Genomic DNA, 27616 nt, shown 5'->3' with positions numbered 1-27616 from the left:
TTACGTTCACCGATTAGCTTTAATATATATTTAGAGAAACAGAGAGGGGGCTGCCTATAGCCAGGTCTGATGCAGTTCATTCATCTGAAGGTATGCAGCTGAGCCTGCCTCTGCTCAAAGTATTCCAGTATCTGATGGATTAGTGCTGATCTGCACTGATTGCTCACACCTGCGTGTCTCAGCAGTTGACGTGGTAACCTGTGTTCCGCTCTATGTGCAATCAGCCGTGAATGGGTAAGACCCTCATCTGTGATGTCTTGTGCAAACAGACTCATCCAACAGGTTGGACCAGACACCTGCATGAGAAGGGGGGGGGAGGAAGGAAGAGATGCAATCATAGATTAGATTATCTATCCATATCACTGCTTTCCATCTGCAATTACAAGTCTGTTCTCATTAAACAAAACTAAAATCTCTAAGGACGTCATTGTATTATTAAAATGTACTGAATCACGTACATTTTGATTCCACACTGAAAAGTTTGAGTTCTGAAAATTAGTACCCTGGTTAAACCACACATCAAAGGTTGGATCAACTCTGAAATTGCCCACAATTTGACCTGAGTTGCAGAACTCAAATTGGCTCCCCAGTAAATCAGATCGACTTCAGTGTTGCTTTCCTCCAAGATAAACTCAGTGTTTTGACATCAACAAATGATTTAGCTAAAAGTCATGCTGAGTGTATATAACTGGGACAACGATACTCATCCATTGTTAGCATTTCCTTATGCTCTTTCTGGATAATGACACTAGAATCATAGAATGGTTACAGCACAGAAGGCGGCCATTTGGCCTGTCGAGCCTGCACCAGCTCTCTGCAAGAGCACTTCAGCTAGTCCCACTCCCTCGCCCTTTCCCCGTAGCCCTGCAAACTTTTTTCCTTCAGGTACTTATCCAACTCCCTTTTGAAAGCCGTGATTGAGTCTGCCTCCACCACCTGTCAGGCACTAGGCCCTGCTTAGCTCTGTAATCTCCTCCAGCCCTACAACCCTCCAAGATGTCTGCGATCTTTCAACTCTTGCGCATCCCTGATTTTAATCGCTCCACCTTTGGTGACCATGCCTTCACCTGCCTGGGTCCTGGGCTCTGAAATTCCCTCCCTAAGCCTCTCCGCTCCTCTACCCCTCTCTGCTCCTTTAAGACGCTTCCTGTCCTAATATCTCCTTTTGCAGCTAAGTGTCAAATTTTATTTGATAACACTTCTGTGAAGCATCTTGGGGCATTTTTCTATATTAAAGGTGCTATATAAATGCAAGTTGTTGTTGTTAATTCACAACTGAGACCTAACACTCAACCCACCAAATGCATTGGTGCTCACTTTGAACAACAGCTCTCAGCTCGATCAGTAGATTATGGAGACAACAGAAAATATAATCTAAGCCTAATCCCAAAGGTATCCAGAAGGCTGTAATGTCCTCCCCACGCTTCTTATTAGGGGAGGGTGCCAGGCATATGAAGAACGATGTAAAAGGAAAAATAAATACTAGTTTTAAGAAAGCCTGGTGCAGAATAAATTGCCATGGAAAGATTACAGCACTTCAATTATAATTACACTCTCTGTACCATGGTTAATTCCTCTTTGGAGAAGCTCAAGCTGTCAAGAAAAAAAACCCGTTGTTCTGCATGTTCTTATGTAAGTATTTTTGTATTTTTTTTAAGTATATTAAGTAATGCTTTACATTACTCACTTTTGTAAAAATTATGAAAAAATATCCCTTACAAACGAGCCAGATTCATTTTAACTTTTGGCGATAACATAAAATGGGGGATATCAGACTCGCCGCTCGGTATACACCTTTCCGCAATTTCCTTTCTATTAAAGACAATGGAAAGGAAAATCGGGAGAAGTAGCCGGTCCAATATCCGACGTTCCAGTTAAAATTACCTCCATCGTGTCTTGTTATTTTTGATTCCTTTTCCTGTTTTGGGTTTCAATTTTCTCCTCTCAGCTCATAACACTTTCCTATGGCCAGGAAGGTCCAGACCAAAGACACCTTTACAAGATTCACAAACAACATTGTGACGGCCAATAGAATCCAAAATTGCACTTTGGTCAGGTTTTCATCCCATGAAGCAAAACACTCTGCCTGTGAGATGCTTATACCACTCACAAAAGTCATCGCAACATACAGTTTTGAATCACAGGCTTCCGAAGAATGCAATTTTAACCCAGACCCTGAAAAGCTAGCAGCTAATTTCAATGTAATGAGTATCTTTAATAATAACTCTTTAACACTTGTCAAGCGGGTGACAAACCAGTTAATTGATATAAATGTCAGTAAGTTAATGGGGTAATTTTCACCCTCACCGCTTGGGCAGTAAACTGGTGGAGCAGATCGACGCCAGTTATAGAACTGGCCCCATTTTCACTTCCATTATAATGGGCATCAATCTGCTCCACTAGTTTACTGCCCAAGTGGTGAAGGTGAAATTTACCTCCCCCCCATTTCTACAGCTGTGGAGCACACAATATTTGTGGATACTGGCGCAACAACAATTTAGAAACGGTCAAATGACCCTATACATACTGGTAACGTCTGTCATGGACTTTTTGGAGGGGAGGAGTCGAACAGTTCCAAAATATGCTAAGGAGCCACAAGTGTGGCAGTTTTTGCTGAAAGGAATAATTATTCAGAAGATCTGACCGAAGGTCCGAAATAAGTTGAACACCTTAAAGAGGACAAAAGTAAAGTGTGACTATTACTAATAATAGTTCAAATGTATCTAAAAAAATTTAAACTGACACAGTGGGCTGGATTTTACCAGCCCTGATGAGGCAGGGTTGGAGGTGGGACTGCTGGGAAAATCAAAAAGAATGGGAGTGGGTCCCGAACCCGCTCCCAACCCACCTCCAACCAATCTTCCTGGGAGTCGGGTCCCTGATTTGTGCAGGGACCCAACTCCTAGCGACAGGAAGAGGATTATAGCCACTTAACTGCCTGTTAACAGGTAGTTAACAGGCAGTTAAGAGGCTTTTTCCCATTTTGCGACTTCTGCTGCGGGTTTCCCGACGTCGGGGAACCCCGCCAGGGTAAGTGAGGCATGCTGTGGGTCTGTTGTAATGTTTGTGTATAGATGACAGCTGCAGGAGTGGTGTGAAGAATGCAATAGGACACTGGTGAGTATCACAGGAAAGGAAATGTTGGGAAAGTCATTTTTAATGTGTTTAGATTTTTCTGTAGGTGACAAGCTTTGAAGCGTTTGTGTGGCCTCATCTCATTGGGAGAAGTGACAGATCACTTCTGTACCCTCACCTGCAGCTGCCATCTGTTTTATCCTAAGGAGAGAGTCATTGGAGAGCCTGGGTGCAAGGGCTCACCTTTGTACAGTGATTGTCAGTGTTTGGCAGCACCTCAATGCTATCAAACACTGTCAAATCATCTGTCAAAAACAAATGGTTCATGTCCCTTTAAGAAAACTGGCAGATGAAGCATCATCAACTGACATCATCTGACACCGGCTTTCCCTTAATTGGCCAGAAAGCCCACAGGGCGAGCTTAACAAGGCCAATCAAGGGAAAATAGCATCTGTGCATCGGACATCGCTGGGAATGGGACTAGAACCTGGAAGGCAGCAGTCCCACCCCCAACTCGTCTCGGTAAGTAAAATCCAGCCCAGTGCATTGTAGGTTATAGCAGATAATGTAGAAGACATGAAAATAGCAAAATTCTGCAAGTTACATTATATATGCTATGATGGGAAAGAAAATATGCTTCAGGAAAGAATTTCCATGGGCCAAGTCAACCTGTTTCAATCACCCCTGTTCTTATGTTTAAGGGCAAACACTTGCACAAAACTGGAGGCATAGGGCCAGACTGTCAGTGTGCCATGAGGCGGGCTTTCAGGCGTGCGGGGGGCAAAAATCCTGAATTCGGGGGTCCCGACACCATCCCGCCCAAAACCCGCCTCCATGTAAGTTTCAAGGGAGATGGGTACCCGCCCCGCACTGGGACCTGCCGGCCCGAGGCGGGAGGGGATTAGTGCCAATTAACTGCCTGTTAACAGATAGTTAACAGGCAGTTTTAAGCCTAATCCCTATTTTGAGGGGTGTCGTGTGGGTTTCCTGACGGCTCCAAACCACGCCAGGTTAGAGTAGGTGGGCCGTCGGGTTGAAGGACTTGGAGGGGTCGCGATGTCGGTGTTCAGGTGAGTGATGGGTGCATGAGTGCAAAGGTAAGTGTGTTTGGTGTGTCTAAAGTGTGTAAAGAAGTTTTACTTACCTGTACTTACCTTAACAGCCTTTCTTCCTCTAGGCTTCGGGAGTCCATCACTCAGCCAGAACTGAAAGCTGAATGGCTGCGATCTGTCAAAAGTGGCAGCCTGCAGCTTTGGTTAGAAGTAAGACTGTCAGTGTTTGACAGCTTCAAACAGCTGTGAAACACTGATATTTCATCTGTCAAAAACTCTTGACAGATGAAATTTCAGTCTGTGATGTCACCTGTTGCCGGGTGGCCTTTAATTGGCCTGCTGAGCCCGCTGGACAGGCTCAACAAGGTCAATCAGGGGAAAATCGCGCCGATTGGCCAGACGTCGATGGAGGCGGGACTAAAACCCGAAAGTTGTAGTCCCGCCTCCTTCCCAACAGCTTAATGAAAATCCAGCCCATAGTGTGGAACAAGTGTTTGAGAAGAAACTAACCACTTAGGAGGAAGCAAAAATCTATTTTATTCAGCAGGGAAGAGCTTGGAAGACATTGAGACTGTGGAAATTGGAGGAGCGCACAGAACTACTGGTATAAATCACATATTCTATGATATTCATGATACATTATATCAATGTCCAAATCCATCCGTCTGTGTAATAACAATACAAAACCTAAACAGATCAGTGGTAATGACAATGCAGGTGTCAGTCTTGGCTCAGTGGTAGCACTCCCACCTCTGAGTCAGAAGTCCATGGATTCAAACCCCACTCCAGAGACTTGAGCACATAATCTAGGCTATCACTTCAGCGTAGTGGTGAAGGAGTACTGTAGTGTCGGAGGTGCCATCTTTGAAATGAGACATTAAACCAAGGCTTCATCTGTCCTCTCAGGAGGTTGTAAAGGATCTCACCGCACTATTCAAAGAAGAATGGGGAGGTTTCCAGGTATCCTGGTCAACAGTTATCCCTCAGCCAATACCACTGAAACAGTTTATCTGTTTCTTTATTTCATTGCTGTGTTCCAATTGGCTGTTTGCATTTCCTTACATTACAACGGTCACTACACTTCAAACGTACTTTGGGACATCCTGCGGTCATAAAAGGCACTATATAATGCAAGTTCATTATTTCTAGTGGTGGTGGTTGCTAAAAAAAACAGGTGAGTTAGGCCACAGGTCCAGCATTCTGGATTGCCTTCCTGAGTTGTACAAGGACACAGACCTTAGTTGGTCTGATTTACAAAGAAGGCTATTGAAACAATAAGTCCCCCGGTAACTACAGAAAAGGAGATGCGAGGCACTGATGCAGGCTCATCAGGGTTTTATATTCTATGGGGGGTCATCCTCCCCCACCCACCAAACAATTTTTAATTTTTGTTACTTGATTTGGCATTTTGGCGCCTTCTGTAATTCTGGGGGTATATTTTTTAATTACATAAAATGCATCTGCATTCCAAACCCACTCCTTATTATATTTCCAAACTTTGGCAAGTACAGTAACAGGGATTGTTAAATAAAGCCACTACATGGCCATTTACACCAGGGAACATCCACCTTATCTTAAAAATATAGCGACAACCAGCATTGAAGAACAGAAACCTTGACATGAGACAGCATACCCCAGAAATGTTTTTAGAAACTGCATTTTAGTAGTTTTTAAGTTTATACGTAGCTTCTTTAGGGACGAACACTAATAAACACCCCATAACTGGGTCTCTCAGAAACCAAGTTTGTATTCAACAATGAGAGAAAGTGACAGCAGAGCAAACTCCCACAAACAGCAATGTGACAATGACCAGATAATCTGTTTTCGTGATGTTGGTTGAGGGATAAATATTGGGCAGGACGCTGGGGAGAACTCCCCTGCTCTTCTTCGAAATAGTGCTATGGGAATTTTTATGCCATTGGCAATGCAGTGTTTATGGTTGACTGTCCCTTCAGAACATCATGGAACAGATGGCATAACTCACTCCATACAAAGCCTAAGCCTACTCATGCACGGTTCCTCCATAATACTCAGCTAAACTCTGTTGCAATAGACTCATTGATTGGCATAAAACCCATTGCTCCTATGCCTCTGCTCTCCTGGGCAATGGCCACCACACCCATACTCTCTGATAGACAGTTCCTCTGTATAACTCATTTCTCTCACTGCAGTGATTCTCCAAAAACCTCCCCTTCATTAAGTTCACTAATGCTGGGACTGAAGTGGAGTTAAATACTCATTTTTGATTAGCCTCTGTAATTCTGCACAATTCATAATTAATGATTTTAACAAGAAAAATCAGCACAGCATTTTGCCAAAGCTCATTAATCCATTTTGGATGGGTAAAAATCCTTAGACCTGCAATAAACACAGGTGAATTGCCCTACTGCCTTTTACTAGCATTACACAAGTTTTTACTCATATTATCATTGCCTTTACCAACTGAGCTGGTGGGAGAGCAAGGCCATCACCTATGCCTCTACTCTCCTGGGCTGCACTTTCCTCCGTGTCTTGGGTCAATTGATAAACACAGTGTATGACGGAGCCTGATAGCTAGCACACCTCCTCATGTGTACATGTGGATATCATCTGAGGATAGGCTTGGGCTCAGTTGTGCTATCCTCACTATCAAACAGTCTGCTGGCACACACACAGTCTAAACTCACACATTAAGCTAAGCTACTGAATGCTGACTATGTTGTTGCATCACTATCATTCAAGCAAAGCTCAAAATGAGAATTGGTTTTACCCTTAATTTGTTTTCCATCAAATAATGACTAGCAAATATTAAATTAAAGGAAACAAGGATTTGGTTCTCTCTGTGTGGTCTGAGGTGTTCATAGGTGCAGGTGTTTATCTGTGTGACTCGCAGGTTTGCTTCCTCCCTCTCTCCTTCTCCGCGATTATCAATCCAATCTAGCTCCAGGGCAACAATCATTTCCTGTCTGAACTCAGAGGAAATGAGAATTAACCTCAGTGTTTATTCTCTTCTATTCCACAAGATGGTGGCAGCAAACAAAAGGAGGACACGAAAAACAATGGCTGTAGCCCTTCTGACTAGCAGCTGTCAGTAGCTGAGATTGTCCTTAAAAAAAAAATGGAATTATTTGGTAGTATCAATTAGAAACATACTGGAAAAGTAATTAGATATAAACTTAGTGTCAGGTTCTTTTTAACTGATTAGTGTTTGATTGATAGTGTCTGACATTTTAGTCTGGCTTATTCTATTTCTTTGAAAAAAAGAAAGATTAAGACAATCCATTGCACATTACCCATCAGTTGCAAGGTGCTTAACAACAGCCAGCAGAGAGGATTCCTCAGTGTTCATTAATCCAAACAGTTAAAGAATGTCGCCACACTAACTACACCCACCTGGAAGATTCTTCCAAACCCTGCCAATATTTCTTTGTTTTAGAGCTTAGATACTCTGAGTGCTGAGAAAAAAATGCATTTCTATTTTAGTGTCTCATCAATCGCTCATCAAAGCCAGAAAACCCCGTTAACCCCTTTAAACCTCTCCTAAGTCTGCCCAGCAGTACACACACTAGAGCCTTTGCTATCAACCAGAAGGTCATAGGTCCAAATCCCTGAGCTGCCTTTCACTCCAAAGCACTAGTTTCATAGGGGTGGGTAGGTGGGGGTCATCACTTCTTGCCAGAACTACTAGATGGAGGTTTACATGGAAACAAACCCCTTACCCAGAATCACATTTTGATCCTGGCGGCTGCTATTGCTGCAGGGAGGACAACAGTAGTGAAAACAGTCATAGTCTGGACAATCCTGATGGCTGAAGGAGGTTGAGTGGTGTTGAGAAAAATACAACAGGAGAGTATTAAAAATGTACTGCCCTAGAACTTACATGCACTAGAAAAATCCAATATGTAAATCATGCTTTCATATCCATTTGTGGTTTCTAGCTATTACTTTGTCAAAATTTACAATAACCACAGAAATAGGAGAGCAATTAGTAATTTATAATCCAGATTTTACAGTATTTGGCAGAATTAATCATTACAAGCTTCAGTGCATTCCTGAGCTCTGATTTTAAGGAAAAGTCTCCATTTGACACAAATTGCAATATATCATACCACAGTGTTGTCTCAGTAATCTAATTACATTTGTCAGATTGCAAATTGAGATAGACTAACAAGGTTAATGGATTATAAATCAGTTAGACTGACACCCTAAATCCCAAATTCATCCAGTAATATTAGCAAATAATCAACTGTTAACAAGGATTTGCACTCCTGGTTCAAGTACAGGAATATTTAATTCAAGGCATATTTTCATCAAATTTTGAGATTTCATTAAAAAAATCATCATAGGCTGAGAATGGAACTTGGTTAAAGATTTAGTAGATGGTATTTAGTTCAGAATGAAATTAATTCTAAACTTTATTTTATATGTTTAAAAACATACATGTGTGTGTTGTCCAAGTCTTTCTAGAAGTAAAATTAAAACATGGATTCTACTTGTTACTGCAGCGTATATAGTAAAACCTTATTTTTTTCAAACCCAGCGTACAACCTCTCATAATAACATTTTAACATTCAAAGGCCTAGAAATTCAGTAGGCCTAGCGCCCCATTTGGGGCGCTGGAGGGCCTAGCGCCGGAGTTATGGCCAGTTTAAAAATTCCCTGGGGCCCTGGAATCGGCGGTAGACCGGTAGCGCTGCGCCGGCACCGATGACGTCATCGGTGTGCGCAGCGTCCCGGTTGCCATGCCGACGGGCCCCAGCGCCGAAATTCAGTTGCGGCCGCCTCGCCCGTGGCAGCCGCAACTAAGACTCTGGCAACAGAGTCTTACACGACTTTGCGCCGGCGCATAAAGGTGGAGCGGCGGCCGGCCGCTTTCCCGCCGGCCGCCTGCCTGCACCTCCCTCCCCGGACTCCCCCACCCCCCCCCCGCGGAACAGATGCTTCTCGGCTGCGAGCCCGGCACTTCCCCGAGGTGCCGGGCTCATTTTTGTGGCGATTTTACCGGCCAGCGGGCGGGTGCAGGCAGCTCCTCCTTAACTGAAGGAGGAGGCCTGCACTTCCCGAGCCTGCCGCACCGCATCGGGCGCCGCAGCGCCGGAATAGCGCCGCAATGCGGCGCATAGCGCCAGTTTTCAGGCGCAAACACCCTTCAGTAGCGCCAGCAGCCGTTTGGGCGCGGCGCTACTGAATTTTTGGCGCGCGCAGGGGGACTTAGCGCCGGCGCTAACTTTCCGGCGCTAAAGCCCTGGCGCGGCGCCAACTGAATTTCTAGGCCAAAGTTCCATTCCTGCTCCCATGATATACACCACTCCCGCCCCATGAAAGTGATGTGCTCCAAAGCCTTTGCCGATGGTCATTTGTAATAGGCCAAAATTATAAATACTATAAAGTAACACAGGGTATTTCTGGGCACTAATTTTCCCTCCGCTCCTATTGGAAACACCTAGCGTCCACTCAATATGTCACACTTGATAGTGCAGTCACAAAGAAGATTACAATGTGGGGTACTCTTGGGCGTGAACCTATGTGTAAGGACTCCATAAGGTGGCATGTTGGTATATCAATAAGGCGTGCCACTAAGCCACCTTTAAAATCTATCTGTCAGCTCAGTAATAGGACTCTAGCCTTTGAGTAAGAAGGACACAGGTTTGAGCACCATTCCAGGATTTAAGCACATAATCTAGATTTATATCAGTACCGTATGGAGACAGTGCTATGTGGCTGGAGGTGCCATCTTTAAACTAAGGCCACATTTGCCTGTTCAGATGTACGTAAAAGATCCTATGGCACTAATTGGAGAAGAGTTCTCTTGATGTCCTGGCCAATATTTATCCCTCAACCAACATCATCAAAACAGATTTATCTAATTTTCTGTTTATAGGATCACCTTGTGAGCATATTGGCTGCCATGTATGCCTACATAACAATAATAATTACACTTTAAAATGAATAAATTGGATATGAAGCACTTTGGGATGTTGTGAGGATGTGGAAGGTGCTATATAAATGCAAGTTCTTCAATTTTCATTAATAAGGTTCAAAAAGACTGAAATGTAGACCAGTGGTGTTTGTTACCTCGAGACTCAACTATTCCAACGCACTCCTGGCTGGCCTCCCATCTTCCACCGTCCATAAACTTGAGCTCGTCCAAAACTCTGTAGCCTGTATCCTAAATCGCACCAAGTCCCATTAATCTATCACCCCTGTGCTTGTTGACCTACATTGTCACATATGATTTAAAAATTCTTATCCTTGTGTTGAAATTCCTCCATGGCCTCGCCCCTTCCTATATCTGTAACCTTCTCTATTGCTACAACCCTCCGAGAACTCTGTGTTCCTCTAATTCTAGGTTCTTGTGCATCCCCCACTTCCTTCGCCCCACCATTGGCGGCCGTGCCTTCAGTAGTCTAGGCCCGAAGCTCTGGAATTCCCTCCCCAAACCTCTTCACCTGTCCACCTCGCTCTCCTCCTTTAAGACACTCTTTAAAACCTACCTTTTTGACCAAGCGTTTGGTCACCAGTCCTAATGTCTCCTTCTTTGGCTCTGTGTCAATTTTTTGTCAATTATGCTCCTGTAAAGAGCCTTGGGTCGTTTTACTACATTAAAAGCGCTATATAAATGAAAGTTATTGTTGTAGTGGTTACACTTAAAATAAACTCTCATTGTTATTAAAAGTGTCCTCTCACCTACTACAAAAACAAAACATAAATAATGTATCTTTCCACTTTTATGCAAAATACTTTCCATAACTGACATTAAAAATTAATTTGGTTTGCCTTAGGCCTGATTTAATATGGATCCGTATTTGTTGAGCATATGGCAAAGCCTGATGTGCAATTGCCCCATAAAACAGAACACAAAGGCAACTGTTACTGTCTGTTTTGTTATTGGTTATCAAAACTAAGAAATGTGGTTTTTTGATTCCAATCATGAATTAAGAATCACTAAATTGTACAAATTTGTATCTGTTTCATGAGCAACAAGTAAATAAGTTTTAGTTTCACCTCTAAATGTAACAAATTAATAATAAATATAATAAATTTTAGCAACTTTATAGATAAAACTGTTGTTTGTCCAGGAAAGGAGAGTTTCTACCACATGTCACGATGAGAACAACACCTCAGTTCAATCCATTAACCCTTACACTACTGAATAAACAGCAACGCCACAAATAATGCTGTGATTGGTGCCTTTTATTTAGTTAGAACAACTAATATAGCAAGCACTGTAAGGATCATAACTTTCCACTTACCCATAGAGTAAAGGACTGAAGTATTTTGGCCTTTGTGTTATAAGTCTTAACGTCTTATTGCAGTTACAAAGCTAGCAAACACTGTTGACAATATTAGTGGGTGAATACTGAATGTGTTTCTCAGATATTAATAATCTGTTTAAAATAAAATAAACAGGTTAACCCCTCCCTTAAGTACCAGGCAGGCGAATGCTATATGAATGTGTTAAATGTTTGGCTGTTTAGTGCAAGAGTCATGAAACCTACAATCTAAAGATTTACTGAGTAGAACCATACTATTTTTTGGTCAAAAATCTAACAAGTTCTAAATGTCATTTGTCCTCAAGTATTTGCAATTTTCTCACAAAAAGATGATGGTTGTTTGTTTTAACCATTTAGCATCTGAGTTCCTGTATACTAAAATAAAGCTTAAGAAGTTGGTTTGGACTTCTTAATAAAAGTAGCTTATGTCAGAAAATAGCAAGGAACTCAAACTATGATAGACTCTGCCTGATTAAACCACCTTTACGTGAAAACTAGGCTTCTAACTACCATGCCATTTAAGTTCTACTGAGTGCCAAAGTTAATCATCTATTCAATTCAAAGGTTATTACTGGCCCTAGTGACTGCCACTACGGAATATACATGATTTTTCTACTTTGATGCCATTAAATTTACAAAAAACCTTTGTGCTAAATCCTAAGAGACATTCTATATTCAATGAATATGGTATTATAAAGCAATATATGTGTTATTTATGGATAGGCCTATTGTAAAGTGGGATCAAGATAGGATTAAGGGGAAATACTGCACGAAAACGAAATAGTATGTCCCACCTGACAGCAAGAGAAGAAAGCAAACCACTCTCATCGGCTATAATTTCATGTACTAGAATTAACTGCAGAGCTGACAATGAAGAGGGGAAATTAATATCATGATAAATGATATTATTATAAAAGACTTGATAACTGATATTGTAGCTCTGAACAGTCTGATACCTTGATATGGCTAATTACTACTGCAACCTTACCTATACAAATGCTAAAAATAAATAGAAAAAGAATGCCAGATAATAATCAAACTAATATACACTCTAAGCATTTGTGATAACGATGTCACAGTTTATGACAATCACTTTTAATGTCCTTTGAAATAAAAAGTCATTTTCTGTGGAACAGTGGGAAAATGCGTAAATGACATTGATATATAATAACTCCAGCGAGGCCTTTAGAGTTATATTCTACACCTAAGTATTTTCTAATTATTGTTCCAAAAATTGTTTGCAATGACATTTTACTGTCTATCAAAAAATTACTTTGCATTTTTTAAAGTGCTTGCCATGTACTAATTCACAGATGTAGCTTAATTTGCCTAAGAGCTTTAACAATTGAACTGAAAGTGAGAAAATGCAAACAGTGGTGCTAAGAGTGTAATCATCTCAAATATATCAATTTAAACAATTCAACTGAATATTAGTGAGGAGGTTAAGAGCTACTCTTAACCAGCAGTTCACAGCAGGTGAGCAGTTTATTTATTTAATTAGTATTCCATCTTACTCGAATCAAAAGAAATGTTAAAAGGGAGGCGAAGGCTCACAAACACGAGGAGGATTTTATATTGAGAGCTTTCCCAGACTTTGGCTAAACCTCATCTATTCTTGTCAGTCATGGTAGACAGTTGAGAGCAATATTAGAGGAGGTAATTACATGCATCAGTCAACATCCTTTGTCCCTCAGCAACTGAGACTTACAGTAAAGTTGGTATAAGGAAGCACTGTACTAGATTAAAGGTGGAGAGCTTTCTGGAATTTCACTCAGTGCACCAGCTGTTGCTTTCAACCATAGTGTGGAAACTTCAGCCTATTTAAAAGAAACAAATAATAGTGTTAATAGGTTTTTATGAGCTGAATAATGATCAATATTTTTAATTCATCTTTGCTCAGGGAACAGACCAAGTAAATGCTCATTGGAGAAAAGTCTATGCTAAACATGGCCTCTATTGACTGATCCATTTGATGAAACTATGTGCAGTATATAAGATGCAATAGATCTTAAGTTGAAACGAGGAAATTGTTACTCCTGGTTTCTAGTATGTGCTTTGTACAAATATAATCCTGATGCCTCTTATATACTTTCACAGAATCATAGATTGGTTACAGCACGGAAGGAGGCCATTCAGCCCATCGAGCCTGTGCCGGCTCTCTGCAAGAGCACTTCAGCTAGTCCCACTCTCCCGCCCTTTCCCCGTAGCCCTGCTAATTCCTTTCCTTCAGATACTTATCCAACTCCCTTTTGAAAGCTGTGATTGAATCTGCCTCCACTACCCTTTCAGGCAGTGCATTCCAGATCTTAACCACTCGCTGCGTAAAAAAGTTTTTTCTTATGTTGTCTTTGGTTCTTTTGCCAACCATCTTAAATCTGTGTCCTCTGGTTCTCGACCCTTCTGCCAATGGGAACAGTTTCCCTCTATCTACTCTGTCTAGACCCCTCATGATTTTGAGCACTGTTATCAAATCTCCTCTCAATCTTCTCTGCTCCAAGGAGAACAGCCCCAGCTTCTCCAGTCTAGCAACGTAACTGAAGTTCCTCATCCCTGGAATCAGTCTCGTAAATCTTTTCTGAACCCTCTCTAAGGCCTTCACATCCTTCCTAAAGTGTGGTGCCCAGAATTGGACACAATACTCCAGTTGGGGCCGAACCAGTGTTTTATACAGGTTCATCATAATTTCCACACTTTTGTACTCTATACCTCTATTTATGAAGCCCGGTATCCCGTAAGCCTTTTTAACTGCTTTCTCAACCTGCCCTGTCACCTTCAATGATTTGTGCACACATATCCCCAGGTCTCTCTGTTCGTGCACCCCCTTCAGGATGTACCATTTAGTTTATATGTCCTCTCCTCATTCTTTCTACCAAAATGTATCACTTCACACTTTTCTGCATTAAATTTCATCTGCCATGTGTCCGCCCATTTCACCAGCCTGTCTATGTCTTCCTGAAGTCTATCACTATCCTCCTCATTGTTCATTATACCTCCAAGTTTTGTGTCATCTGCAAATTTTGAAATTGTGCCCTGTACACCCACATCCAAGTCATTAATATATATCAAGAAAAGCAGTGGTCCTAGAACCAACCCCTGGGGAACACCACTGTATACCTTCCTCCAGTCCGAAAAACAACTCTCTGTTTCCTATCACTTAGCAATTCCGTATCCATGCTGCCACTGTCCCTTTTATTCCATGGGCTTCAACTTTGCTGGCAAGCTTATTATGTGGCACTTTGTTGAACGCCTTTTGGAAATCCATGTACACTACGTCAGTTGCATTACACTCATCAACCCTCTGTGTTACCTTATCAAAGAACTCAAACAAGTTAGTTAAACACAATTTGCCTTTAACAAATCCTTACTGGCTTTCCTTAATTAATTCACACTTGTCCAAGTGACTGTTAATTTTGTCCCTGATTACTGTTTCTAAAATTTTCCCCACTACCGAGGTCAAACTGACTGGCCTGTAGTTGTGGGGTTTATCTTTACACCCTTTTTTGAACAATGGTGAAACATTTGCAATTCTCCAGTCCTCTGACACCATCACCATATCTAAGGAGGATTGGAATATTATGGCCAGTACCTCCAGGATTTCCTCCCTCAATTCCCTCAGCACCCTAGGATGCATACCATCCACTCCTGGTGATTTATCTACTATAAGTATAGCCAGCCTTTCTAATACCTCCCCTTTATCAATTTTTATCCTATCAAGTATCTCCACTACCTCCTGCTTTACTATGTCTATGGCAGCATCCTCTTCCTTGGTGAAGACAGATGCAAAGTTCTTGTTTAGTACCTCAGCCATACCCTCTGCCTCCATGCATCAGTCTCCTTTTTGGTCCCTAATCGGCCCCACCCGTCCTCTTACTACCCTTTTACTATTTATATGCCTAAAGACGACTTTTGGATTACCTTTTAGGTTGGCTGCCATTCTATTCTCATACCCTCTCTTTGTCCCTCTTATTTTCTTTTTCACTTCTCCTCTGACCTTCTACATATAGCCTGATTCTCAGATGTATTTGCAACTAGACATCTGTCATACGTGCTCTTTTTTCTGCTTCATCATATTCTCTATCTCTTTTGTCATCCAGGGAGCCCTGACTTTAGTTGCCCTGCCTTTCCCTCTAGTGGGAATGTACCTCAACTGTACCTGAACTATTTCCTCTTTAAAGGCAGCCCATTGTTCCATTACAGTTTTGCCTGCCAATCTTTGATTCCAATTTATCCGGGCCAGATCCGTTCTCATCCCACTGAAATTGGCCTTCCCCCAGTTAAACATTTTTACTCTAGATTGCTCCCTGTCCTTTTCCATGGCAAATCTAAACCTTATGATACTATGATCACTGTTCCCTAAATGTTCACCTACTGACACTTGCTTGACCTACCTCATTCCCCAGAACCAGATCCAGCAATGCCTCCTCCCTCGTTGGGCTGGATCAAGAAAGTTCTCCTGAACACACTTCAGAAATTCTTCCCCTTCTCTGCCCTTAACACTATTACGATCCCAGTCTACATTAGGATAGTTGAAGTCCCCCATTATTACTACTCTATAGTTCTTGCCCCTCTCCGTAATTTCTCTGCAAATTTGCTCCTCCATATCTTTCCCACTATTTGGTGGGTCTATAGAATACACCTAGTAGTGTAATGGCACCTCTATTGTTTCTTAACTCCAGCCATATAGATTCTGTCCTTGACCCCTCCAGGACATCCTCCTTCTCCAGCACTGTAACATTCTCCTTAACCAATACTGCCACACCACCTCCTATCATTCCTTCCCTATCTTTCCTGAACATTTTATAACCAGGAATATTTAATACCCAATCCTGCCCTTTTTTGAGCCAGGTCTCAGTTATTACCACAACATCATATTCCCTTGTGGCTATTTGTGCCTTCAGCTCACTTACCTTGTTTATTATGCTTCGTGCATTCACATACATACACTGTAAACCCATCTTAGACCATCCTGTATCCTCTCTTAGTTTTACCCCACCTAATACCTTACTATTTCTTACTTTAGTGCTCTCTGCCTCTCCCAATCCTTTGAACACTTTATTTCTCCTTTCTAATGCTACATCCTGGTGCCCATCCCCCTGCCAAATTACTTTAAACCCTCCCCAGCAGCACTAGCGAGGATATTGGTTCCGGCCCTGTTGAGGTGCAACCCATCCTGTCTGTTCAGGTCCCATCTCCCCCAGAACCGGTCCCAATGCCCCAGGAATCTAAAGCCCTTCCTCCTGCACCATCTCTCCAGCCACACATTTATCTGCGCTATCCTCCTATTTCTATACTCACTAGCACGTGGCACCGGTAGTAATCCGGAGATTACTACCTTTGAGGTCTTGCTTTTTAATATCTTTCTTAGCTCCCTGAAATCTGCCTGCAGGACCTCATCCCTCTTTCTACCTATGTCGTTGGTACCGATATGGACCACAACCTCTGACTGTTCAGCCTCCCGCCTCAATGTTCTGCAGCCGCTCGGTGACATCCTTGACCCTGGCACCAGGGAGGCAATATGCCATCCTGGAGTCATGTCTGTGGCCATAGGAATGCCTGTCTGCTCCCCTAACTATCGAATCCCCTACCACTATCACCCTTCCACTCTTTTTCCTCCCCCCCCATGTACAGCTGAGATACCCATGGTGCCATAGTCTTGGCTCTGGCTATACTCTCCAGAGGAACCATCGCCTTCACCAGTACTCAGAACCGAATACTGGTTGGAGAGCGAGATGCACTCAGGGGACTCCTGCACTACCTGCCTGGTCCTCCTCTTCTGTCTGGTGGTCACCCATTTCTTGTCTGCCTGCACACTCCTAATCTGCGGGGTGACCACCTCCTGAAACGTGCTATCCACGAAGCTCTCAGCCTCATGGATGCACCACAATGATGCCAGCTGCTGCTCAAGCTCCAAAACCTGGAGCTCGAGCTCCTCCAGCTGATGGCACTTCCTGCACATGTTTCTAAAACGTTTGACTGAATTTGACACTTGTCAAGGCAAGGGATGTCAATGCAGGAAAATGGAACACTTTCCCATTTCAGACAGCTAGGCCGCGATTTCCCCTACCTCAATGGGTTCGGTGCGGCCAGTGTTGTGGCAGGTCCCGACCTCGCTGCTGGCTCCAGCCTGCTCTGTAGAATAATTTTACCCTGATTGGGCTTGTTAAGCCCGCCCACCGCATTTGCCAGCCAATTGAAGGAAGCAGGTCTGATGAGGTCATTTGATGACACGTCATCAGCCGGTTTCCTTAAAGGGACCATGCACAAATTGATTTTGACAGTTGTGCTGTCAGTGTTCTACAGCATTGAAGTGCTGCAAACACTGACAAGCACTGCAAAGAGGTGCACAGCTGTACCCAGGCTCTCCCATGACTCCCTCCATATGTTTATGGAGGGAGTCACAGCACGCAAGGAGGTTCTCTTCCCTTCCAATGGGTGGAAGAGACCTCCGCAGGAAATCAATGCAGCCTGATTGCACATTGCTCAGGAGGACACAAGCAGGAATGTCATCAGGAGGACCAGGCCGCAGTGGCGCAAACCTTTCAATGATCTCAGTAGATCACGAAACGTTACTGCAAAGCCACACTCAAACTCACCCTGCTGTGCCATTCATCACATCCCCATCACTCTGTCTTCCCTATCCTACTCCTGCACATCCTTACTCACACCAACTTACCTTGCACCTCCACCCATCCCTCTCTATCTACATTATCACTTCCCCATCTCACTAGCTAGCTACCCCTCACACTCACCCTCATCTGAGTCCAATCATACCAACTAACAACACACAAGGGTAGCCACTTGTGTGTTTTAGCCAATGTTCAGGTGAAGTTTCTGTTAATGTGATGTCAAACAATGAAATCTTTATTTTCAACACTTTGCGTTCTTGGACAGATCTGTGTGCACCTTTGGAAGTGGCTTAGTGAGCTGCTGTGAATGGTGGGACATAACGGTACCCCCCACAATGGTGATGAGTTTGAAAGGAATGGCCTGGGCATTGTAGGGATGCTTTTGGTGTGGGGTGGTGCCAACCTGGCACATCATGTGGCAGCCAGGGTGTACAGCGTCAAGTGAAATAAATCTGGTCATGGTGAGGCGATCCCTGGCCTCCCGGGCAGCAATGTGGTCAGGTGCTGATGCCCTGTGTCCTGTGCAGCATCAGTTGATGGCGGAGAAGGTTGGTGTTGTTGTTGATGCTGCTGGTGTGCCTGGTGCTGCTGGTATTGGGGCTGATCGTGGTGGGATTCTGAGGACCAAGGTGAGATAGTTTCAAGGGCACTGATGCTGATGTAATAGATGGCAGGTGAAGTTGAGATGTAGAAGCGACCTGTCAATGGTGAGAGAGGTTGTTCCAATGAGGTGACACTGGATACAGAGTTTACTCCAAACACTTGCAACCTGCATAAAGCTCAATCTGTCTTCCAACTGCTGTAAGCAACAGCTTCTGAGCTTAGAAAGGGAACAGCTGTGAACTGGGAGCTTTTATAGCACATTTGCAGCTGTCAAGTAAAGAGATGATTTCATGGTCATACAACTCCCTGCCTTCTTACCTGACGTGATCCCTGAGCAGCGTGGACCCCGTGGGCGACCTTGTAAAATTTAAAGGTGAGCTCAAAATACTTTTTAAGTGGCTCTTAACAAGGTCGTAATTACCTAAATTGCCTCCCCCGCCACTGCGTGTTGAGTCTGTTCAGCGGTGACAGACCCGACATCTGGGAAAGTCACGCGACGGCGGGTTGACAGCTGGTTCCCGAACTGCTGTCAAAAAAAAATTTCCCCACCAAACGCGCCCACTGACCCCCCTGAAAAATTACCCCCCTAGTGCTGGTATCAAACACTCCCAGATCAGATGTAGCACTGTTAGAAGCAAAGTAAACCTCACTCTATTCTGTCACAACAAGATGTCTTATACTTAAGAAAAGTTGCCGTACTACACCAGTGTGGCATTTTTTCAGTTTCCACTGTATCCGTCCTGTGGCCGCTGCATGAAGTTGCCAATTTAGTGCCAATTAGTTCTGAATTAAGGGCAGTTTTATGTTATACTCCCATGTTCACAAGGAATTGTTCAAATTCAATTCACAAAGGACCATCACAGAAAACAAACAGAGGAAACTTTCATCTATCAATTGGTACTGGATTCAAACCCACGTCTCAATGGTGGAAATAAAGATTCACTCCTAAATTCATTCCATCTTACCATTCCCGCATCTTGGTTTATTTTCCTTCAAAGAAGCTGATTTTCTTTTCATCATTGGTAATAAATTGCTTTTTCGCAAATCTTTTCCCAAAGTTGAGTCACACTTTGCAAGATATTCACACCTTGTTTGCCCAACAAACATAGGATGCCTAACTAGGGACGAGAGTCTTGGATTATGCAGACTTTCATTTCTACTTTAGGAACCCAGTATCTGGAATTTCATGAAGTTCAAAACCAAAGTTTAGACCATAATACCAGTAGACCACCAGACATCAGACACTGATTCACCACTAGATTATCTGGTTTAGATACTCCAGACCCAAAGAAATGTGGTTGTGTAGGAATTCGGGTTGACCTCAGCAGGTATTGGACGAATGCCTACTAAATAATCGAGTTCGACTTCAGGAGAACAATCTAGAAGTTGTTTATTTACAAGAACAGACGAAATACAGCAGGTAAGGCGGCTGGATGCAGGAGCACTGCGAAGTAGGTCTTTCCCCAGTGGGGACGCCACGGGGACTGAGTCCGCAGTCCTCTGGATAGCGTGATGATGTCATCATGCTCGGCTGTGTTTTCCCGCGCTTCGGGCGTCACGTGACCGCGCCGTGACATCAGTGTGTTCGCCCGCGCTTGGGGCGGTCACGTGACTCGCGTCGACGCGTCTACCCGGCACTGAGGCTGGCCGTTGTGGCCGAAGTCGCGAGCGCGAGAGGCACCCGGCACTGTGGCTGGCCGTTGCGACCGTCGAGGGAGCGGACGGCCGAACTAGGCCGGTGGCCGACGCGTTTAGGTGCGTCACGTGATACGTAACGTGACGTCAGGGCGCGTCTTAAAGGGGCAACGGCCCAAACAGGTAAATTAAAGGGGCAATGGCCCAAACAGGTAAGTTATGTACATACAAAGGTAAGTTAAAGGGAATTATGTATATACATAGTAAAGGACACCCGGTGGAACCGCCACATGCGCCCCCCCCAGAATTCGCTTCAACGAAAGTCCAAAGATGAGATGGTCTGACGAGCTAGTGGTCTCGGCGGGCGTGCTGTCTCGACTTGGCGGGCCAGGTCTGAAGATGCTGGTCGTAAGCGGAACCTTACGCACGTCGTGGCGAATAAAACGTATCCGTCAGGCGAAGGACCGTGGAGACGTGTGAAACAGCAGGCCCTGTCAGAGTGACGGGCAGGTTGGGCGGACGCAGGCGATGTCTCCGTTGATGTTGAAACAAGTCCTTGTTCTGACGAACTCTGCAGGAACGCCAAACGAGCGATCCAGAAGGACTTGACAGGCGAGGTCGGTGAACTCGCCGACAGGTGAGCGAAACCTTCGGGAGGCTGGAACGCACGGAACGGTGCGTGCCATAGTGCTACGACGATAACACAACGGAGGGTGAAAAGTTGCTGCGTTGATCAGTGATCCGTGAGGACAGCAACTTTGACGTGGCTCGCGGCCGCGAGATGCCCGTTGGACCCGTCCTCGATGTTTGCAGCGTCAGTAGATGTTTGCGTTTGTTAAGGAGAAAACTGGAGAAAGGGCGGCAACGGTCCAGGTTGTTGTTAATTTCAGTAGGGGTAAACTCTGCCTGGAGGGCGGCAACACTTGTAGTTGTTCTTGCTATAGGAGAAAACAGCCGGGAGGGCGGCATGCTTCTTGTCTCGCCGAAAAGTGTGGTAGGTAACACAACCAGCAGGCTGACGGGCTGGTGCATCGTCGGCGGGGCATGAGTCTTCGTGTTTCACGAGGGATGGGTCCTCGTGGTTTGCAAGGGATGGGTCCTCGTGGTGCGCGAGGAGTGCTTCCTCGTGGTTCGTGAGGAGCGAGTCCTCGTGGGTCGCGGGGGTGAGTCCTCGTGGTATCCCCGCAGGGCGCGCTCCGATCTTGTGGGCCCGAACATGCTGTACCCTGCGCTTGGAGAGATTTATACTTACTGTTGCATTGGACGTAGAGGCGGACGACCCGCATGGCGGTAGAAAAGTCGAATACGGAGACCATAAGCAAGTGCGTGGTCTGCGACGCATCGATGTTCTCGGTGAACAGGGCTTCTACCTTTACAAAGCACAAGGGCGGTTGTTCCTCCCTGAATTGCGGTAGCGACAGCGGAACGGCTGGTGCTTCCATGGCGTGCTTCTTTTGTGAAAATTGTTCACAAAAATCGGGGTCCGGCTGCGTTTTGTCTGTGAAAAATGGGATCACCTCCAGGCTGCGCTTCCTTTGCGAATATGTTCGCAAAAGGCGGGGTCGCCAATGTAGGAATTGATGTTCGTCGGCTGTTCGTCGGTCGTCTTCTGTGAAGACAGGGTTCAGGCAGCGCGTTGCTTCCGTGAAAATCGTTCACGGATACGGGGTCACCAATTGTAGTGTAGGAATTGATGAGCTCCCGTACTCACGTCGTTGGGTCACCAATTGTAGGAATTCGGGTTAACCTCAGCAGGTATTGGACGAATGCCTACTAACTAATCGAGTTCGACTTCAGGAGAACAATCTAGAAGTTGTTTATTTACAAGAACAGACGAAATACAGCAGGTAAGGCGGCTGGATGCAGGAGCACTGTGAAGTAGGTCTTTCCCCAGCGGGGACGCCACGAGGACTGAGTCCGCAGTCCTCTGGATAGCGTGATGACGTCATCACGCTCGGCTGTGTTTTCCCGCGCTTCGAGCGTCACGTGACCGCGTCGTGACGTCAGCGCATTCGCCCACGCTTGGGGCGGTCACGTGACCCGCGCCGATACGTCGACGCGTCTACCCGGCACTGAGGCTGGCCGTTGCGGCCGAAGTCGCGAGCGCGAGAGGCACCCAGCACTGAGGCTGGCCGTTACGGCCGAAGTCGCGGGAGCGGGAGAGGCACCCAGCACTGTGGCTGGCCGTGGTGACCGTCAAGGGAGCGGACGGCTGAACTAGGCCGGCGGCCAACGTGTTTAGGTGCGTGTGACGTCAGCGCGCTAGGGCGTGGCTTAAAGGGGCAACAGCCCAAACAGGTAAGTTAAAGGGGCAACGGCCTAAACAGGTAAGTTATGTACATACAAAGGTAAGTTAAAGGGAATTATGTATATACATAGTAAGGGACACCCGGTGGAACTGCCACAGTTGACTTTAACTGCTCTCTGAAATGGCCTAGCAAGTCGCTCAGTTGTAACTAATCGCTACAAAACAAAGTAATAAGAATGAAACTGGAGGGACCACCCGGCATCAACCTCGGCACCGGCTACGGACACGGCAATGGCACACCCAGCCCAGTCAACCCTGCAAAGTCCTACTCACCAACATCTGGGGACTTGTGCCAAAATTGGGAGAGCTGTCCCACAGACTAGTCAAGCAACAGCCTGACATAGTCATACTCACAGAATCATACCTTTCAGCCAATGTCCCGAACTCCTCCATCACCATCCCTGGGTATGTCCTGTCCCACCGGCAGGACAGACCCACCAGGGGTGGTGGCACAGTGGTATACAGTCAGGAAGGAGTGGCCCTGGGAGTCCTCAACATTGACTCCGGACCCCATGAAGTCTCATGGCTTCAGGTCAAGCATGGGCAAGGAAACCTCCTGCTGATTACCACCTACCGCCCTCCCTCAGCTGATGAATCAGTACTCCTCCATTGTTGAACACCACTTGGAAGAAGCACTGAGAGTAGCAAAGGCACAGAATGTACTCTGGGTGGGGGACTTCAATGTCCATCACCAAGAGTGGCTCTGTAGCACCACTACTGACCGAGTCCTGAAGGACATAACTGCCAGTCTGGGCCTGCGACAAGTGGTGAGTGAACCAACAAGAGGGAAAAACCTACTTAACCTCGTCCTCACCAATCTACCTGTTGCAGATGCATTTGTCCATGACAGCATTGGCAGCAATGACCACCGCACAGTCACTGTGGAGACGAAGTGTTGTGTGGCCCTACCACCATGCTAAATGGGATAGATTCAGAACAGATCTAGCAGCTCAAAACTGGGCATCCATGAGGCACTGGGCCATCAGCAACAGCAGAATTGTATTCCACCACAATCTGTAACCTCATGGCCTGGCATATCCCTCACTCTACCATTACCACCAAGCCATGCGACCAACCCTGGTTCAACATCGAGTTTAGAAGAGCATGCCAGGAGCAGCACCAGGTGTACCTAAAAATGAGGTGCCAACCTGGGGAAGCTGCAACACAGGAGTACATGCATGCTAAAAAGTGGACGCAGCATGCTATAGACAGGGCTAAGCAATCCCACAATCAGCGGATCAGATCAAAGCTCTGCAGTCCTGCCACATCCAGTCGTGAATGGTGGTGGACCATTAAGCAACTAATGGGAGGAGGAGGCTCCAAGAATATCCCCATCCTCAATGATGGTGGAGCCCAGCACGTGAGTGCAGAAGACAAGGCTGAAGCGTTTGCAACCAACTTCAGCCAGCAGTGCCAAGTGGATGATCCATATCGGCCTCCTCCTGAGGTCCCCACCATTGCAGACGGCATTCTTCAACCAATTCAATTCACTCCACGTGATATCAAGAAATGGCTGAGCACATTGGATACAGCAAAAGCTATGGGCCCCGACAACATCCCGGCTATCGTGCTGAAGACTTGTGCTCCAGAACTAGCCACGCCTCTAGCCAAGCTGTTTCAGTACAGCTACAACACTGGCATCTATTTGACAATGTGGAAAACTGCCCGGGTATGTCTTGTCCACAAAAAGCAGGACAAATCCAACCCGGCAAATTACCGCCCCATCAGTCTACTCTCAATCATCAGCAATGTGATGGACGGTGTCATCGACAGTGCTATCAAACGGCGCTTACTCACCAATAACCTGCTCACTGATGCCCAGTTTGGGTTCCGCCAAGACCACTTGGCACCTGACCTCATTACAGCCTTGGTCCAAACATGGACAAAGGAGCTGAATTCCAGAGGTGAGGTGAGAGTGAGCCCTAGTAAAACTGAAGTCAATGGGAATCAGGGGGAAAACGCTCCACTGGCTGGAGTCATACCTAGCACAAAGGAAGATGGTTGTGGTGGTTGAAGGTAAATCATCACAGCCCCAGGACATCGCTGCAGGAGTTCCTCAGGGCAGTGTCCTAGGCCCAACCATCTTCAGCTGCTTCATCAATGACCTTCCCTCCAACATAAGGTCAGAATTGGGGATGTTTGCTGATGACTGCACAGTGTTCAGCGCCATTCGCAACTCCACAGATAATGAAGCAGTCCATGCCTGCATGCAACAAGACCTGGACAACGTTCAGGCTTGGGCTGATAAGTGGCAGGTAACATTCGCGCCACAGAAGTGCCAGGCAATGACTATCTCCAACAAGCGAGAGTCTAACCACCTCCCCTTGACATTCAATGGCATTACCATCACCGAATCCCCCACTATCAACATCCTGGGGGTCACCATTAACCAGAAACTTAACTGGACCAGCCACATAAATACTGTGGCAACAAGAGCAGGTCAGAGGCTAGGTATTCTGCGGCGAGTGTCTCACCTCCTGACTCCCCAAAGCCTTTCCAACATCTACAAGGCACAAGTAAGGAATGTGATGGAATACTCTCCACTTGCCTGGATGAGTGCAGCTCCAACAACACTCAAGAAGCTCGACACCATCCAGGACAAAGCAGCCCACTTGATTGGCACCCCATCCACCACCTTAAACATTCACTCCCTCCACCACCGGCGTACCGTGGCTGCAGTGTGTACCATCCACAAGATGCACTGCAGCAACTTGCCAAGGTTTCTTCGGCAGCACCTCCCATACCCGCGACCTCTTCCACCTAGAAGGACAAGGGCAGCAGGCGCATGGGAGCACCACCACCTCCAAGTTCCCCTCCAAGTCATACACCATCCTGACTTAGAAGTATATCGCCGATCCTTCATCGTCGCTGGGTCAAAATCCTGGAACTCCCTACCTAACAGCACTGTGGGAGTACCTTCTCTGCACAGACCACAGCGGTTCAAGGCGGCGGCTCACCACCACCTTCTCAAGGGCAACTAGGGATAGGCAATAAATGCTGGCATTGCCAGCGACGCCCTGATCCCATAAACGAATTAAGAAAAAACTAGACCACCAAAGGAATATGGAAGCAAACCCCGACCAAAGCCTTCAAATTACGATTAGACTTTTCCTGTGTTTTTCCCTATGTGTGCAAATAAGAAGGAAAATGACCATGCTACATCAGCTTAATAAGCAGTTGAGGAATTTGAAAGAAAGTTTATGATCCTGGAGAGGAGGGTACAAGAATTTACAGAAGCAGATAAATGTTAGGAGATACTTAGAGGGTGAATGGCTAGCACTGGGCTCAACAGGTGAGCCACCTCAAGTCAGTGAAGCAGAAGAAATAGTGCAGTGGATCGTGCTGGAATTGGTAGGTGAGTCATCGCCATCAAGAAATTTTGGATTTATTTCTTTGCAAAACCAGCAATATCACGAGAACCCAAGAAAGTCAACACAATCCAATAAGTTGAAAATGCTGCCAATTCGCCATCTCCCATTTTGCACTACCACCCAAGATGAATTTTACCCCCAAAACTCCTGTCACAGTGTCACCTAAGGTGTAACTGGCGCTATATAAATGCAAGGTGTAAAGAGATCAATGGAGCATATTTCAAAACCAATTTTCACATCCTGCCCTATGTTTTGTAAGAATATGTATTTATACATCACCTTAACACATCATCAGGACATCCCAAAGCACTTTACAAGCGATGAAATGTAGCCACTGTTTTTGTGTAGGGAAACATAACAGCCAATTTAAGCATGGCAGGGTCTGACAAACAATTAAATGAATGATGAATGATTAAAGGTCATCGACCTGAAACGGTAACTTTGTTTTTCTCTCTTCAGATGCTGCCTGACCAACTGAGTATTTCCAGCATTTTCTGCTTTTAGTTAAATGAATTACCAGATAACCTGTTTTGGGCAACATGTTGGCTAGGACACCAGAACTCCCTGCTCTTTGAATAGTAGTATCGGATCATTTACCTGAGCAGACAACCAGGGCATCATCTTGATGTTTCATCCCAAAGACAGCCCTGCTGCCAGTGCAGCACTCCCTCACTACTGCACTGAAATATTATCCTAGTTTTTAAACTCGAATTCTGCACGGGAGCTTGAACCTATGATCTTTGGGCTCAGAGACAAGAGTGCTACCACTGAGTCAATCTGATACTTTAATCATAATGCTGTAAAGAAAACTTAATAGTCTGAGTTATTAACACTAAAAGATATATTTACCACTTTCTCTTTAATCTTTTTTTTATTTTCAATACATTTACATTTTAGAAGGGTACATGTCTAAATGAAAGCCATTAACAAATATATCTTATGAACATTTAAACAAACCCTGCATTTAATTTCAACACAATCTAACAAACAAAATCTACAAAAATGTATTCAATCATAACAATGAAATCAGATTAGATGCTGCGCTATGGGTGGAACTTAGGTGTGCAAACCGCATGTCTGAGAGTCATGGCAGGGTCATACAGCACTCAATAAGGTCTGTTGGTATTCAAGCTTGTTGTAAATTACCTGGTCCAGAAGTGAACTTGTATGTTTTGGCCTGTAATGAAAATTCCTTTGTTGGCTCTCCATAGGATTTCCCACCATTTTTCCGCTGATGAAATTAACTCCCCATGGTTGGTCCAGCAGGATAATCTAATTTTAGCCAATCAGCTTGGGAGCTGCCATTTATCTCACAAAGGAGAAAATGTATCTGCTGCTATGGTAACAATTGGCTGGGCTCTGAGCATATTAGGATACTCTGACATAATGAAAGCCACCAGCTTGCTTTTTAGATGATTAATCTTTTCCCCTGTGAACCTAGTAGAATACATTAGCAGAACTAGTATGATAAATTTGTTTATCCCAAGACAATCATTAGAAAATTACCTGTGAACCAAATTCTCATTAGTGTATAGTTCATGAATGACTGACCATATGGTAAATGATACCAGTCAGACGTGATAATGTCTGTTTCAGCAACAGGCTGAAAATGTTTATGAGGTGCCGCCAACACTTTTTAGATCTCTGCTGGAGCAGGTTAATTTCAGACACTGTACAAATGATATTGTTAGGA

The 27616-nt window shown here is 44.9% G+C and overlaps 1 long non-coding RNA gene across 1 annotated transcript; it reads right to left on the bottom strand.

The window, feature by feature from the left end:
* On the bottom strand, nt 1–27616 carry LOC147115674 (uncharacterized). The gene is made up of 3 exons (XR_015078584.1): nt 27070–27616; nt 13089–13197; nt 1–296 (listed from the first exon to the last, which is right to left on the bottom strand). It is a non-coding gene; the product is annotated as an uncharacterized LOC147115674 (long non-coding RNA).

The sequence above is a fragment of the Somniosus microcephalus genome, chromosome 6 (genome assembly GCF_052327205.1).
Source record: "Somniosus microcephalus isolate GS21.2 chromosome 6, FLI_Smic_1.0, whole genome shotgun sequence".
In the NCBI taxonomy this organism is placed as follows: Eukaryota; Metazoa; Chordata; class Chondrichthyes; order Squaliformes; family Somniosidae; genus Somniosus; species Somniosus microcephalus.
Note: the sequence above shows the minus strand (reverse complement) of the source record. Positions and strands in the feature narration are given on the sequence as shown.